The 17155-nt window shown below is 49.1% G+C and overlaps 1 protein-coding gene across 2 annotated transcripts in view; it reads left to right on the top strand.

The window, feature by feature from the left end:
• SAR1B (secretion associated Ras related GTPase 1B) overlaps positions 1-17155 on the top strand; it is a 470631-nt gene that overhangs the window by 37438 nt on the left and 416038 nt on the right. The window lies entirely within an intron of this gene.

Raw genomic sequence — 17155 nt, 5'->3', positions numbered from 1 at the left:
GCGTTTCGAGCTTTTTACGCCTCACTCTATGCTGCAGACGCAGCCGTGGACCCAGAAAGAGGGGACACCTACCTCAAAGGGGCGTCAGTTACAGCCCTTAATGAGGCCAGCGCGCTTACTCTGGACACCCCAATAAGGACGGAGGAAGTAATATCGGCAATAGCACGTCTTAAACCTCTAAAAGCACCAGGGCCCGACGGTTTCTCCTCCATTCCCCAGGACATGCTCGCCGCGGACATTATCGTACTGCCCAAACCTGGCAAGGACACTTCACAGTGTGCCGCCTACCGGCCCATCTCCCTGCTTAATTTAGGCCTCAAAATCTTCACAGGAATTCTAGCGGCTAGACTAGGGCCGTGCCTGCCGGGAATCATAGAACCCGATCAATCGGGTTTCATCCCCAACAGACAGTGCAGTGATAATACTAAGCGACTTATGCATGTGATAGACAAGGCCCATTTTAATGAGGCAGACGCAGCTCTCTTATTGGTCGACGCCGAGAAGGCGTTCAACAGGGTGGAATGGGGGTACTTGGACAAGACCCTGGCGTGCTTTGGCATTGGTGACCGCTTCCGGACTTGGGTCGCCAGCTGTTCTGACACTCCCCAAGCGACTATCCGGGTTAATGGCATAGGCTCGCAACCCTTTGACATCAGGCGGGGCACTAGGCAGGGGTCTCCGCTCTCGCCCCTCCTATTTGCCCTTTATATTGAACCATTTCGCAGAGAATCCGGGACAATGCGGACATCGTGGGTGTCACGTTTGGTGGTGAACCGCACACCATCAGTCTGTACGCTGGTGACATACTTGCGGCAGTAGACAATCCCTCACACTCTCTGGCAGCTTTCCTAACGGAAATGGAGACCTTTGGGGAAATTACGGGATTCAAAATGAATGTAGGGAAATCCCTGATCCTCCCCCTGAGCCGTAATGCCCGTAAAACCGCTGACGGACTAAGACAGTTTGGGGGACTGTCCTCACGCATGTCTCTGCCATACTTGGGGATTACCCTGACGCCCAGTACAACGCAAACGGTCGAGCATAACTATGTGGCACTTTTGGCTCAACTTCAGGGGGACCTGAAGCGGTGGCGGCAACAGCCGCTCTCCTGGCTGGGTCGGGTGGCGGCGATCAAAATGTCCCTGCTCCCCAAGATCCTCTACCTGTTCCAAACCATCCCCATCGCCCCACCGATAGGGATGCTTCAGAAGATGCAAGAAGCGATACGGCAATTCGTATGGGCAGGTGAACGGTCGATACTCCGCAGAGATCTGGCCAGGCGAGCTCCTAAAGAGGGGGGTTTGGGCATCACAGATATTCTCTGCTAATTCCAAGCGTCACAACTTCGTTATCTGGAGCCGCCCAGAATCAGAAAAACGTTGGCTATTTCAGGACAGGGCAATGGCCCAAATGTCACTGTGGAAGGTCCCCTTTCTGCATTGCTCGGCCTATCTCAAAAAATCATCTATCACTTGCTCACTACTCAAGGTGTGGGATGCGGTGGCAGTCAGTACAGGTCTCACCACTTTCCCCTCGTCCATGTCACCAATACTCGACAATCCGATCTTTCCTCCAGGGATGGATAAGGGGGTATTTCGCCAGTGGCGTGCATCGGAATGTAGGTCGGGCCGATATCTGTTTGATGTGGATTGCCTCATACCGCTTGACACTTTGAAGGAGATGTACACCCTGATAGCACTGTTCCAGTACTTCCAGATCTGCTACTGGCTCACACAGGGGGACACATTACCGCAGGCGAGTCGGAGGCTAACAGCATATGAGAAATGGCTCATCACGAAAAAGTCAGACAGACAGGCGATCACAGATCTGTATAAAATGCTGAGCCCACCCCCATCTACCCTGCACTCTGCTGGTCACAGGCGCTGGGAAGCAGAGCTCGGAGGAACTCTGACAGATAAAGAGTGGCAGGACATTTATTATAGGGCCCACCAAACCGCCAGAAACATGGCTAATAGGGAGTCGGCGGTTAAGATCGCAAATTTCTGGCACCTAACACCGGCAAGGCTACATCAGAGTAACCCAAGCCGCAGTTCCTCATGTTGGAGAGGGTGTGGCAAGGTGGGGACACTGACACACTTGTTATGGGAGTGTGAGGGAGCAACGGATTACTGGACAGAGGTGCTTCACGACATTGACACTCACTTCAAGAAAGAAATTCCTTGCTTTCCAGCCTACACATTACTAGGCCTCCCCAACGCCTTAACCTTTTCACTGAAATCGGTAAGGGGACGACAAATGGGGTTGGCAGTAGGAGCGGCGACACAACACATACTCTCCCTCTGGGGTACCACGAGGAAACCTACACACGTGGGCAGGCTCCATCGGCTGTGGTATATAATGGGGATGGAGCGGATTCTGGCGACACTCACCCAAACGCAGGTTCCTTCACCACCATATGGCAACTGTTCATTTCTCTTCCTACTGGGGAATTCAACAAACTTACCTGTCTGAAATACCTCAGGGTGCTGCGACTCACAGATGAACTCGCCAAGAAGCCCAGCTCCTCGAGTTAGCATCCATATCAATAGGCTCTTTGCGATAAGCCCGGGAAGAAAATGCGACACACCGGAGTGGCGGGGGGGGGGAGGGCTTGGGGGACTACGGGTAGGAGGGGTTGAAGGGAGGGCTTGTTTGTTGTTGAGGTAATTGCGTGCTTCATCAGTAAAAGCTCTACCATTACGCACTCTCATGGACACACTGGACTACCAAGTGGTACACACAGCTCCTTGACCAAGGCTGGGGGGGCGGTATGGTGCGGGTATAAGGGGCAGCCGCCGGGGAATAGGTTGGCTGTACTGTAGTGTTTTTAAAGCAATGATAATCAATAAAACAAATTTGAACAAAAAAAAAAGTGTGATCCTATAGAGCTGGCAGGGCCAAAGGGTGGTTCAAGGAGGAAGAAATTACTTGACAGTTGGACTAGTATGTGAACAAATCTGGTGTAATATAGCGGGCAGTATATCCCCTTCCACCAAGACACCCAACATTCATGGAAGCTTTTGTCTGCTGACCCCAGCTGAAGGAGCACAGCTACTGAAAGGCCGCACACAACCCCAACCTTCATGATGTTAAGGGTCACATGAAACCTCCATGATCAACAAAACAGCTCCCTGCCTTCATACAACTTGTGGAAAAAGAGCAGTAAATCCTATCTTCCAAGACTGCATGGCAAATAGCTTTCAGGATTGCTGAATTACAACTGGTAAATATTCTAAGCTTAATGAAAATGATTGCGCATCCAAAAGTGATGTAGGTGCAGCCAGACATGCAGCCCCAAAACGATGCACGCTGCCATGTGACATAAATCAATGAGTCGCCCTCATGCTAGAACGTGCTGTGACTTCAGAAGACCCAGTAACAATTATTGGACCGTTGTCCAGAGGATGTCCTCATGAATACTTGATACCGGAATGGTCTTAGAGTTTAGACCTGATCGATCACTTGCCTCACTTGGAGTCTTGCCCATCACAGCTACCACTCCCCATCTAGACAAACAGCTGGAAGGATGATTGAATTAAAGTACAGGTGCACAGCAAAAATGGGGACAGAGAGGAATCAATTAGGGAATTAGGGACACAGAAGCCTACTAGCTAGAACTGAAGAAAACAATAAGGGTATATACCTTAATTTACCCACCACACCTGATTTGGCCCCAAAAGATTTCTAGGTGGCCAAGGAAGAGGCTTCTCTGTTTTCATATGGTTGGTAGAATGTGGGTTAATAATGTAGCATGCATAAGAATAGTTTGAGAGTGAAGCATGAAGTTTGGGGGTGATCCATATGTCTTACAGCAACATTTTGCTGTGCCGAAGTGTGAACTGAACCAGCAAGATAATAGAGCTTGTCACATTTTTGTATACTCAAAATCTTTTTTTAAGATTATCCTTTTCTAGTAGGAGGCTACTCTACTTATAGTTCATGGTTGGTAACGTGTGGGCTTATGGTGTGGCCTATGAAGGAAGAGTTTTGCACAGAACACATGCACTTCTTTTTCAATTGGAGACCCTCGATTTTTACATTTACAAGGAAACTGGGTGGGATGACTTCTTTGGGGGTAAAAGGCATGGTGACCTAAGAGTAGCGGTCTTGACATATGTAGTATCAGTATTAGCTTCAAAGATGCTTGAATAAGGTGTGATGAACTGTTTTAGGCATCTTGCCTAGCAGCTGAAGATAATGAGCTTCAGGCTAAGCTAGAGCTTCTTGCCTAATCCAATATTGGATTTTACTTTTAACTAATTTTATTTGTTTTTTACTTTTAATGCAATTATGGAGAGATGTACAAAACTTTCTATGGCCACAGACTATGTTTTGCAAAATAACCGGGTTTGGTACCAGCAAAAGTACTTTTCTTAATATACAAACACCTTTTAACTATTCATAAAATTATTTCTCACTTGTAAAAGTGCTTTAGTGATCCTTTTTGAATTGCGAATTGTAGGGGGCTTGGAAGTGACTTTTCATCCCTATCTATGATTCAACAGGGCATCCAAGAATGGTTTGTGACTGCACTTGCAGTCACAAACTATTGATTAGTTACTGACTGTCGAGTTTGGATGGTAACTGATTAGCAAAGGGGAAGTTGTACCCTTGGACAGCTGTCCTTATGACATTTGCGACAACCACATTATTTATTACAATATGATTTTTCCATTAGAAAAATAATGTTAAATATAGGTTTGGTTCAGTTAGCATAACCTGGCCGCCCTCATGAGGGTACTTGTTTAAGTGTTGTGCATGAGCCTTTCTTTTCATTTGGTTGTAAGGAAATCATTGAAATGCAATTGCAGCCCCGGTGTTCCTCTGTATTTGCAAAAGTATATTTTTCTCTAGCTCCTTAGCTGAAAGGAACTATTTTAACCAATGGAAGGTTACTGGCTATGTTTACAGTGCAGAATAATTCTATGTCAGAGCCGGAGGCTTCGGATTATGCCATTCTTTCATCGCTTTATTCTCTACAGCAGCAAGAAAAAATATCACAAACTACTTTTCCCATGAACATTCGGGAAAAAACAAAGTCAAACATGAGTCCTATCACAGTGTCCATGCACCGGTGGCTCCCATCATGCTCCGCTGTTCTTGCCTCCTCCTATTTCTTCGCTGCTCGCAGCAAGTTAAGTTGTTTTTTTCCTTCTCTCCTGGGTTTTGGGTTCTGTGTAGTACGCTTAGGCCTTTGGCCAGGTGTCGGTTCTGTTATTTCTTCACAGATTCCCCTCTTCGGTCGCGGAACGCCTAGTGCGCTCCTTACGCGATTCTGTTGCCCAGTAGTGTGTGGTGCGGTGGACTTGCCGCTAGGGGCCGGTGTCTCGTCTGCTGAAGGGCCATTCCCGGGTGCTTCCAGAGTGTTCTGGCGCGGTCGTGTCACCAGCGGGTAGCCCGTGCCCAGCCTCCCGGCTCTGACACCCTGCGGGGTCGCAATTAGGTTCTCCCCTTGTTTTCTTGACGCCCTCTGGGTTGTATTCTGCTTTCGAACACCCTTCGGGGTCGTAACTGTGCCGTTGTTCGGCGTGGGAACGCTTTGCCCGGGGGCGCCCCAGGACTCTGAGGGCTGTAGCGTTTCCATGGCCAAGCCCGTTAATTGTGCGCCTTTGGCCACCCATATCGCTGGGACACCCCAGACCATAGAGTGCCCTGTGGAGGGTCATTTGGTTTTTTTCCTTACGTCCCGCTGCTTTGAGCCTAATTGACCTCGCCATGCAGAGGGACGCGGACCAGTACCAAGAGGAGGACCCTCTGAATTACGTCCCCTTGGACGATGATTTCTACCAGGCGGTCGATGACTCGATTTACCGCGTGGTGGACCAGGCCATGGTCCCCCTTGAGCAGCGGCTCTCGGCGCGCCTGGATGAGGCTTACGCTAGGCTTGCCGCCCTTATTCCTGCGCCTGCTCCGGCCTCAGGCCCGGACGCATCCCCTCCGCCCCCTCCTCCTAAGAAGCCTTGCACTGAGGGGGTTGACTCGGCGGCTTTCGCACGGGTGAAGAGCGCCTTCAAGGCCTTAGAGGGCTCCCAACCTCCTCAACCTCTTCCTTCGGAAGTTCCTCCTCCTTCGCCCGGAAATATGTCCCCGGACCCCCAGCAGGACGACGACTCTCCGGACTCGGAAGAGGAGGCCTGTTCTTCCCGATCGTGGCTGCCTTCACAGCCCTCCTCCTCCGCGGGACCGTCCGACATGCTGGACCCGGACGACATCGTCCACCCCAGGTCCTCCGAGTGGGTCCCGTGTGACAAGGTGGCCCAGTACGTCGCATATCGCCTGAGGAAGCCGGTGGATAAGGATGCCAGGAGCCGCCTGCGTGCGGAGTGTCCCCGGCTCTCGTTGGAAGGTATAGTGGCCATGACCCCGGATATCGACCCGAAGATGGCGACCTTCCTCTAGAAGTTCGTCAAGGATCCCCGGAAAGGGATCGACAGGTCCTGGTGCACCTGCCAGGACAAGCTTTTGGACGCTATTGGCCCCATGACCAAGATCTTGGATATGGCGGAGGAGGCCAAGGTGTCGGGCGACGTGATCTCCCCGGAAGTGCTATCCAATTGGGCCCAGAGGGCCATCATTTTCTTGGGCAACGCCAACTGCGCCCTCTCTACGGAGAGGAGGCGTTCTCTCCTCATCAAGGTGGACCCCAAGCTAGGCGGTCTCGCCTCATCGGAGGCAGGGGCGGTGGCCCAAGGGGGCTTGTTCGGTGACCCATTCATTAAGGAGCTAGGGAAATTCGTAGCTACCTTTACTTCCCTAGATCGTGCTCAGTCAAACATCAAGAAGGTTTTCGCGCCTCGTGTTTTTGACAAGGCCGGACGAGGCAGGGGCCGCTCGTTCAGTCGGGGCACCAGCTCGGATAGAGGACAAGGCTCCGGACGCGGCCAATATCAGGACAAGGCCAGATTCAACAATTTCTACCCCACAAGAGGGCAGAAGTTTGGAGGACGTGGCGGTCAGCGAGGCCAACAGCAAGGCGGTGGTCGAGGTGAGTGTGCTGCCTTCCGCGAGCTTCCGAGTGGGAGGGCGGCTGGCGCAGTTCTCCCTTACCAGCGATGCTTGGGTGCTGCAGACGGTGCAGGGCTTCCAATTGGAGTTCCATGGCCGTCCATGTCAGCTACAACGTCCTCGCCCCATTACCTTTTTCCAGCGCGATGCAGCTTTGGTGAGCGAAGAGGTCGCGGCCCTCCTCCAAAAAGGGGCGATTTGTTGCGCTTGCGAACACCCCTCAGGTTTCATCAGCAATCTCTTCTTGGTAGACAAGGTCGATGGGGGCAGACGCCCTGTGATAAATTTAAAGGAGTTCAACGAGTGGCTGGTGTATCGCCATTTCAAAATGCGGGATGTTTTACGTCCGTCCGATTGGATGGTCAGGCTCGACTTAAAGGACGCCTACTTAGCGGTTCCGATCTTCCCTCCACACCGGCGTTTCCTCCAGTTCAGGTGGAACGATCAGGTCTACGAGTTCACCACTCTACCTTTCGGGCTCTCCTCAGCGCCGTGGTGCTTCACAAAAGTGTTGCGTCCGGCGGTGGAGGCCTTGAGGGCCCAAGGCGTCAGGATGATAGTATACCTGGACGACATGCTGCTCATGGACCAATGCCCCAGGAGGCTACGGTCTCAGTTGCAGTCAGCGGTCGACCTTTTGCAAGGCTTAGGATTCGTGATTAACGAGAAAAAGTCTCTTCTGGTTCCCACGCAGTGCGCGACCTTTCTCGGCTTCAACATAGACTCGGTGTCTTCCACCTTGAGTCTGCCGGCCAGGAAGATGTCGAGGATCAGACACGAGTTGCGCCAAACTTTGGCGAAGCAGTTGATTTCCTTGCATCACCTGGCGAGGTTAGTGGGCCTGTTGTCGTCTTCGATTCAGGCTATCTTCCCAGGCCCCCTCCATTATCGCGCCATGCAATGCTTGAAGGCGTACCATCTCCGGAGGGGGCTGACGTACTCTCAGTTGATTCCTTTATCGGACGATGTGAGGGACGAGATGAGGTGGTGGCTCACGCACATGGAAGCCTGGAATGGCCGTGCGATCTTCGGTTCGGCTCCCGACATTGTGATAGAGTCGGACGCCAGTCGCTCAGGCTGGGGTGCCAGATGCGGAGATTTCTCCACGGGCGGCGCCTGGTCCGCTTTCGAGCAGTCCTTGCATATCAACTGCTTGGAGTTGCTGGCGGGCTCCTTCGCAGTGCAATGTTGGACCAAGGACAGAGTGCAATCTTGCGTCCTTCTCAGGATGGACAACGTGTTGGCGGTCCATTACATCAACCATCTAGGTGGCACCAGGTCCAGAATGTTGGCGTACCTCGCCAGGGACTTTTGGCACTTTTGCCTGGACCATCAGGTGTCGGTTACGGCAGAATATTTGCCGGGACGCCAGAACGAGGTGGCCGATTGGCACTCGAGGAATGTCATGGACGCCAGAGTCTGGAAGCTGGATCCTCTTCTGTTTGCCAGGCTCTCGGACCGTTGGGGTCCGTTCTCGTGGATCTCTTCGCGTCCCGCCTGGACCGCCAACTCCCGAGATATTTCAGCTGGCGCCCCGACCCTCTGGCAGAGGCGACCGATGCGTTCCTCCAGGACTGGTCGGGCGTGCAGGGCTATGCTTTCCCACCGTTCTCGATGATAACGCGCGTGTCGGCGTTGCTGCGCCGTCAGTTAGCTCAGGTGGTGATGATCACTCCGTGGTGGAGATCGCAAGTTTGGTTTCCGGTTCTACTGGAACTTTCCTGGGATTCTCCAATCCTACTCCCCCAGTCTCCTCACATTCTGCTGAATCCAGAAGGAGCTCCCCACAGGTTAGTCCAGGAGGGCTCATTGCGCCTGATGGCGTGGAGGCTCTCAGGTGTCGCTGGACGCTGCCTGGCCTTTCGAGAACAGCAGAGGACTTGCTTTCCAAGGCTTGGGCTGACAGCATGACCAAACGCTACCGATCAGCATGGCATAGGTGGAGCCGTTGGTGTGTGCGACGGGGTTTTGATCCCGTGGGGGCAACTGTAGTACATTTTATTTTTTTTTTTTAATTTGTTTTTATTGCAGAGTTAGAAACCACAGAATACAATTTGTCAACCAGTCCACTCGTGACGTCCCCCCCGATCAACAGTAAAACGTTTATCATACACAGCCATTCAGCCCGCATCCCGGAGGCCGGGCGGCATAGTACTCTACGTAGTAGGAAAACATCACGGTGAGCGTCCCTTAGGGACCATGGTCGAAAGATCGTTTTACATATCTGCATTTTACCCCCCCACCCTCAACAATGCCTCCGTCAGCCAATCCACTTGCGTAATCAATGCTACTGTCCGCTTCCGGACCCACCCCGAGCGCTGTAGAGCCTATCATGTCTGGCCGCTCCTCCCAGCCATCTCTTACTCCGCGCAGTGCCCTACCGGCCCTACTTAACTCGAAGTCGCCATCGCAGACAACCAGCTACTTGGCTTCCGCCCAACCCCAAACTCCCACTGAACAACCCCCCGATGTCCCCCACCCCGGCAACTGCTAATGGTGTGTGCTTCGTCTTGATGTGTTGGATGGATCCCATTACAGTGTCAATGACAACTCTGTGTTCGAAAGCCCCGCAGTGTCCACTGCCCCCATTCCCTCAGTCCTCATCCTCCACCAAAGAGTCACGCAAAGCCTGCACCACCAACTCCCACGCACGCGCTGCATCCAAGGCCTTCTCATTACCAAGCTTGACAGCCTGCTTCATCCGGAGCACACTCTCGCATTCAGACCACCGCAGCAATTCATTCTTCCACCTCCGTATTGACGGCCCGCCCTTGGACTTCCAATGCCATGATATTTCCCTTTGCGCCAATATCAGACCCAGATCAATGGGGCAACTGTAGTACATGTCCTGAATTTTTTGGCCGACCTGGCTCACCAAGGTCTGGCTTATCGATCGATCAATACTTTCAGGTCGGTGATCTCGGCGGGACATGACCTGGTTCAGGGTTCCCCGGTTGGTGAACACCCTTTTGTTTGCAGGCTCTTGAGAGGTATACGGCTTTCCTTGCCGCCGGAGCCTCGGTATTCCGCCCTGTGGGATGTGAACAGGGTGCTGAATTTGTTCCTTTCCTGGCAACCGAACAGGTTCTTATCTCGTAAAGAGTTAACGGCTAAATTAGCCATGTTGTTGTGCCTTGTGTCATGCAGGCGAGTCTCGGATGTGCGAGCACTGGATATCACGGCCAGGGTTTTTTCTCCAGAGGGAGTTTCTTTTTCCGTCAGCAGGCGGACCAAGACCCTTACTCGGGTTATTTCCTACCCGGCCTTTCAAGACTCCCCTAAACTGTGTGTGGTGCAGTGCCTCCGTGCTTATGAAGATATGACTGAAGATACTCGCCCTCCGGGTGAGCAGCAGCTACTTATTGCCCTACGAAAACCGTATAAGGCTGTTACTTCGCCAACGATCGCCCGTTGGGTGCGTTGGGTGATGCAGGAGGCGGGGATTGATACCAAGCAATTTGGGGCTCACTCAGCGCGAGGTGCCATGGCCTCTAAAGCTTTTGCCCTTGGGGCTCGACTGGAGGATTTGATGAGAGCGGCTGATTGGTCCTCGAACTCCACGTTCAAGAGGTTCTATTTCAAGCCAGTTATCGATGTAGCTCGGTTGGTGGTCGATAAGCTTTGAACTGGCATAATCCAAAGCCTCCGGTCCTGACATAGAATCAGAATTTGCCTAGCCTTGGTGCTGGTAAGTTCCAATTCTATTAAGGACTCGGAGGCGAGGATTATCCCCCCCAGTGACTTCCTTGAAGTGGACCTTCCCCGTATGCATAGTAAGTAAAGCGTTTATGTTCCGGATGTACGGCTGTTGCTCTGCGATGTAATGCTCTTCCTTTTTACTGCTGACGTTCTGTTGGAATGGGATAGATCTGATGGTGTGTTCTATTGCAGGTGCGGATAATTCAAAACAGGATGCGTGATTGGACTAGGGTTGAAGCTTCGTGCGAAGAAAGAGGAGGAGGCAAGAACAGCGGAGCATGATGGGAGCCATCGGTGCATGGACACTGTGATAGGACTCATGTTTGACTTTGTTTTTTCCCGAATGTTCATGGGAAAAGTAGTTTGTGATATTTTTTCTTGCTGCTGTAGAGAATAAAGCGATGAAAGAATGGCATAATCCTCGCCTCCGAGTCCTTAATAGAATTGGAATTTACCAGCACCAAGGCTAGGCAAATTTTCATTCATTGTATTGAATTTCAACCATGCAACTAATTTTGTGGGTTAGAAGGTAATGAAAGTCATTTGGGGTGGTTTAGAAATTAACACTTTGATTGATGTGCTGCGACATTTAATACCAACTCTCTACGTAATGTCATATCATTAAATGGTGTGATTTCTCTGTCTAAAACATTATAAAAAATGTGCACACCAGTCACTGCCGGTAAGTTTAGGAGGGAGGGGTGCAGATGGAACAAACACGCACCCCCACACATACACATTCACAGCCATGCATTCACCCGCACGCACACAAACACACCACAATCATTACCAAACATTCATACATACATGCACATTAAAAAAACAAAAACACACACACTTACCTGCAGCTCTGCCTTGGAGGTCCCAGAAGGCTTGGGACTGCTGCCTTCCCGTTGACCGCCCTGGGTAAGGCAGCAGTCCCAACGTCATCACCGAGTGGGATGGGGTCAGTGAGACTGAGACCCCACCCCTCTCTGTGAGGAAGTGTCACTGATTAACACTCGAACCATGGCGCTTCAGGTCTTAAAAGTAAAGTGCCCAGGTGAGAGGCAATCAGTGACGCTACCATTTGTCACTAAGGGGAGGGCCTCAGGAAACTTTGCTGTGCTGAGGAGTTCACGCCCACAGAATCTGTGACTTCCTCAGCCCATCAAAGTTCAGCTCAGGCAGCCAGGAGCATGCATATTTAGCGCATGTCTGGCTCTTGGCTGGCTGACCTGAAAATGAACAGCGTCTGTCAGGCTGACCATTGTTCATCCTGACAGACACTGTTCATGAGAGGCCAAAGGTGGGGGGGCATGGCTCCTCAGAACCCAGTGGACCGGCCGCACTTGGTGCACACATGATGTCATTAGACATTTGTCCTTAGATATCCAGACATTTTAGACTTTAGTATTTTTACATTTTTCGTTGCAGCATTGCACATTTTAGAAGTGCTGCTTTTTAATTTTAGAGTGGCTTTGCTCACATTATTATTCTATTATGCTTGTTCTGTTCATAACTGAGAGAACTCCTGTTTATTTTATGTAGACGGGGCTAGTGGTTGTTTTGTACTTAAAATTGGTATTTGACTTATGCTAATTCCCTGTTTATGATTAACATTTGCTTTCTGTAATGAAAATTTTGAAGCTTGAACAAAACCATGAAATACAGAATTTGAAAAGACCACTCATTTAAGTTTTAATTCAATGGTTTTGGCTGAGTAAATTGAGTTTGAGGATTCTCCCTTTACCGCAAATTAACCCTCCTTATTGTTAATTGGGTTGGAGTGTCAACAGAACAGCCCAGTCGCCTGATGTCTTCCTAAAGAGTAAGCATCTTCTTCAAAAGCAGCACCTGTGCTTTTATTTGACATGGCTTCTTTAAAAAATTATTTGTAATACAATAGATCTCGCATTTACAAGAGTTAGAAGCTATTGGCACTGTAAATGACAGTTACTTTTATCTCTGTGGTTTGGCTTCAGGTGGAGGGGATGTATGTAGTTTGGAGTGGAATTATGCGCGTTCAATTGGAATTGTAAGTTGTGGAAATCTGTGGTGTGTAGTGTATAGGTGTGAAAGTTATGTGGCATGGTATGCAGTGGATTTATATTCATAGTAATTATGTGGTATTGAGTGTATTAGAATTACATGGAGTGGAATTGTGTGTTATGGAGCGTAAATATGTAGAATGGCATTTTGTCTTGTGGAGTGGTATGTAGTGTAGTTTAATAACGTGATGTACTGTTGAATTTTGTGTCATGATGTGGAATTCTGTGGTGCGGATTGGATGTGTGTGGTGTGTTACTTGATACTAATGGTGGCCCTGTCTGCCTATTTTCAGTAGAGCACATTGGTCACATTAGTTTAACAAATTAATACAAGGTAAAAAATGATAATAGCAGCGCATCCAGGCCATTAGTACTGCTGGCAGTTGCATCTGACAAAACACACAAGGTGATGGACGGAATGTTGCACATGTGCAAAACATTCACCCCCAGCCACAGATCTGGGTTTAATCCATCGTTATTTTGCCCACCACGCGACCCCAGTTCAGACATGGCCATATGCAAATCAGTCTTGACCCTGTGCCTCATGGGGACAGTCCAGCCCGAACTGCCAAACCATGTCTTCCCTGGACCGGAATCAAGCATCCTAGGACCGGTTTCTGGCTATCATCCGTCATCAGCCAGGATAGCTTGACTCCAGTGGCGCAGTGAGCACGGGACCCACGTCTGGACATACCCTTCCCACTTAGGACGAACAGCAAAACACACAAGGTGATAAACGGAATGTTGCAAATTGGCACAACATTCACCCCCAGTCACAGATCTGGGTTTAATCCATTGTTATTTTGCTCCCCACGCCACCCCAGTTCAGACATGGCCATATGCAAATCAGTCTTGACCGTGTGCCTCATGGGACAAGTCCAGCCCTAACTGCCAAACCATGTCTTCCCTGGACCGGAATCAAGCATCCTAGGACCGGTTTCTGGCTATCGACCGTCATCAGCCAGGATAGCTTGACTCTAGCGGCGTAGTGAGCACGGGACCCACGTCTGGGCATACCCTTCCCACATAGGGCGAACAGCAAAACACAAAAGGTGATGGACGGAATGTTGCACATTGGCAAAACATTCACCCCCAGTCACAGATCTGGGTTTAATCCATCGTTATTTTGCAGTTGCATCCGAAGCACACCTTTGGCCCTGGCACTTACTTTTTTTGCTTTACATTAATCACCAGTGACAGGTCATCCTTTATTGTTCCAGGCTAATGAAGCGTACTTCAAGACCCTAACAGAGCTCTTTAAAAAAAATGTTTTTTAGAGTTTTATATAGCACGAACTGGACCCGAAGATATCAGGTATCAGGGTGTTTTACATGAGCACCAGTTTTGTTACACAAGGACACATTCATTTTGTGTTAGGCACAGGGAGATTAAGTGATTTGCCCAGAAACACAGGATGTTGAGCGTCGTTGCCGAGACTCGAACCCTGATCCCTAGCTTAGATGTTGACCGCTCTAGCCGTAGGGCTAAATCCTCTCTCCGAGAGGATGGAGCTCTTGAGGTCAGACTAAACCAGTTACTGTATCTTGACGAGGACCATTATTTATGAACGTTTGCCCGGCTCAGGAAAGAGCTGTAATCAGTTTAGGGATGAGGAGTGAGCTACTGCTTGTATCTTTTCCAAAGATTTGACCTCTTGGCTTTGTTAATACTTTACTAGCTTGTTTCTGGTTTGTGTGTTTGTATTTTCTTTAACTGAAGCTAATAAGCACACATGGCTGTGCAGCAATTAACTGGGAACATCTTCAGATTCATTCCTATCTCCTGCTTTACGCAAGATAACGTATAACATGCTTACAAGGAATGTGCTAGCGAATAACTGTATGCATTCCAGTAGGCGGTAGTAGTGGAGAGGTGTGGCTCACTGGTTAGAGGCGGCAGACCCGAGTGCAGAGAACGGCCCGGGACCAGGGTTCGATTCCCGACGCGGCAGGGTCTTGGACCAGGATCAGCGGACTGATAATTCTCGCATCGGTGCCTACTCCGACCAGGGAGCACACTCGGCAACTCTGGGCATTAGCTTGCCTCATCTCCACAACGGCCCCACACAAACGCCGGGGATGCCTGGTTTCACCTTGGAGACCCCCAGGAGGGACTATCTCACAGGGAAAGCCAGGACGGGTTCCCCAGCGGTCTATAGCGCTACGAGGCCTCCGGGTAGCAGTGCGCTTTACAAGACACAACAATTTACAATTTAGGCGCCTTGAAGGCTCACAGAGGAACAGCACTTGTATTTTTTACTGAATTGCAAAGCTTCAGATGTGTGAAACTAATTTTGATGCGTATTTGTCTACCCATGTGTGAAAAACAGGACCATTTGTTAAATGTCACAATATATCATCATAATCTCAAAGTAGGGAGTAGAAGTAGAGATTACATTCGCTTATCATAAGTAAATGTTATGCAAATGCCATATATTTATTAAATGGAAATAAATGGATGCATTTGAACTGTCTGCCCTAGATGTCTGGTTAGCGAGGATTAGTTCAACAAACGGCACAGGCCATTTATTATGTGTATATGCAAAGGTACAGGAAGTTTGCTCACGGTGTGAAAGATTGGTTCTTTCTTCCCCTTTTTGCAATTTTATACACAGCAAGCTTGACCTGAAGGTATCGGAGCGGTTTACCCGAGCACTAGTTATATCACGCAAGGTCAGAATGATTTTTTAGCCAAGCGGAGATTAAGTGATTGGCCCACAATCACAGGATGGTGATCCAACGAGGAGACTCGAACCCGGTTCCAAAGTCTGCAGCTCCGATTATGCACTCGCTTCAAAGCTGCACCGACAATATTGCATAATTAAGGATCTCCTAGTGTTCACATGAGAGATCCACCCAAACCCGCTGGCTCCGTTCCTATCTTAGGCGTCCTTTTGGTCGCAGAGTCACAGAAAGGTACCATAGTGCTGCAGTGCCTACCAGCTCCCATTGACGCCTAAATTCTAGCAGTTACCCTACACTCACTTCCAAGGTGGAGCTAGCATAATGTCCAATAAGGAAAGATGCCCAACTATCTGAAGCAATAGAATAAAAACAGGGGCAGCCTACAAAAGGAGGACTTATGGCAAAAAAGACACAGCCCATTATTTGGTGATCGGACTATCCACTGTTTTTATGTGATTTGGATGTACTGACATTCCGAGCTAATGACATCCTTCAAAAGATCACAGCATGGAAAATGGGAATTTGGCTAAAATCATGGATGAACTGCGTAACTAGTTGGCACTGGCAGTTGTCATCTCATGGAATAGTGTGCCGAAATTCAGCAAATATGAGGCAATCCAACCTGGCTGTGTTATGTTATGCCGGTGACTTATATTTTTCTTTGTGCTTGCCTAGGAGAATTCTGGCCGTGTTTATGACACCGTGGTTTTGTGGTGCACTAAGGCTGGCTTTGGCAGAGCGGTGCAGTGCCGAGATAAAGCCCCTCGCTCCCCCCTCGGATGTCCCAGTGTGAACCTAATAGAAGAAGTAGTACGGGGCTACTCCCTGGGTGTTAACAACGAACTAAGAGGAGGAACAAAGAAGAAAGCTTACCCACTAGAAAGAAAGCCTTTCTAAATGACAATGCAAGTTACCAATAGAAAGACAGGCGGTGGGCTAGAAGTCCATACACTGATTACAGGATGTTGAGAGACCGCGCACGCTTGCTGCCTAGGCTCGACCTAAAAAATATTTCCCATTAGAGAAAGCAGATTAAGGGACAGACTTTTTCTGTGCCTTGCAAGCCCCAAACCATGCATTCGCATTCAATCACAGGAGGTCACACTCTGCGACCTTACTAATTATTCTCAATATTCATGTGACACATATGTACACACATCAATATTAAAATGCATTCCCATGTGTAAACCACTTCAGTCTGCAAAATGCCTATCCCTGGATTTGGAAGGGAAATCATATGTCTGGCCCCAAAACAAAATGAAATTTTCTGCAGCAAGACACAAACATAGTACTTATCACTGTAGTGCGTGTCAAGATGTGCAATTTTATATTTAGATGTAACTGTTTAGTGGCTTTCATCCATTACATTGTATAGTAGCTCTCACGTTTAATTATACACTTTAGACTAAGCTGTTTCTTAGTTTTGATGTATAGTTTCATTACAAATCACATGAACATATTTCTAGCATTACTTCCGGTCATAATAAAGGTTTTCAGGGATCCAAAACCTTGTTCAGAGGTTTAAAGTAATGTTTATTTGGTCAACAACAAAACCATAAAAGCACATGTTTAAAACAAGTACAAACAGATCACACAAATCTGTATCACAAAAATCAATTACTAAGATGTACGTCATCATTGACCTTCCATATCATCATAGCTAGATCATGAGGCATATTTTTTCTTAAGCTCCTTGCCTGAATAATAAAATTCAACAATGCATAGCAGATTGTTGGG

This window comes from Lissotriton vulgaris, chromosome 7 (assembly GCF_964263255.1).
Source record: "Lissotriton vulgaris chromosome 7, aLisVul1.2, whole genome shotgun sequence".
Lineage (NCBI taxonomy): Eukaryota > Metazoa > Chordata > Amphibia > Caudata > Salamandridae > Lissotriton > Lissotriton vulgaris.
This window is presented reverse-complemented; position numbering and strand designations above follow the sequence as displayed.